Genomic DNA, 528 nt, shown 5'->3' on the forward strand with positions numbered 1-528 from the left:
TATGTAAATGTGGATATAGATCCAGACAGATAGAGATGTAGATGGATACAGATATCGATAGCACAGCAATAGATGGGGATTAAATAGACACAGGCATATGTATGGATGGATAAAAAGATGTAGGTCAAGATAGATGGAGATGAAGACAAGATATGCATGCGCTATGGATCAGCCCTAGCTATATCTATACGTATACATAGTTGTAGGTGATATATACATACATTTTTTTGAGTTGGAGTCTCACTCTCACCTAGGCTGGAGTGCAGTGACACTCTCCTAGCCACCACAGCCTTGACCTGCTGGGCTAAGGGGATCCTTCTGCTTCAGCCTTCCAAGTAACTGGAACCACATACTAATTTTTTGATTGATTGTAGGGATGAGATCTCGCCAAGTTGCCCAGGCTGGCCTTGAATCCGTGGGCTCAGGCAATCCTCTTACCTCAGCCTCCCAAAGTGCTGGGATTATAGGTGTGAATTACTGCACCTGGCCAGGTGGTATTTTTTTTTTTTTTTTTGGGTTGGGGTCTTA

The sequence above is a fragment of the Carlito syrichta genome, unplaced genomic scaffold (genome assembly GCF_000164805.1).
Source record: "Carlito syrichta isolate Samal-C Ts95f unplaced genomic scaffold, Tarsius_syrichta-2.0.1 Scaffold304008, whole genome shotgun sequence".
Classification (NCBI taxonomy): domain Eukaryota; kingdom Metazoa; phylum Chordata; class Mammalia; order Primates; family Tarsiidae; genus Carlito; species Carlito syrichta.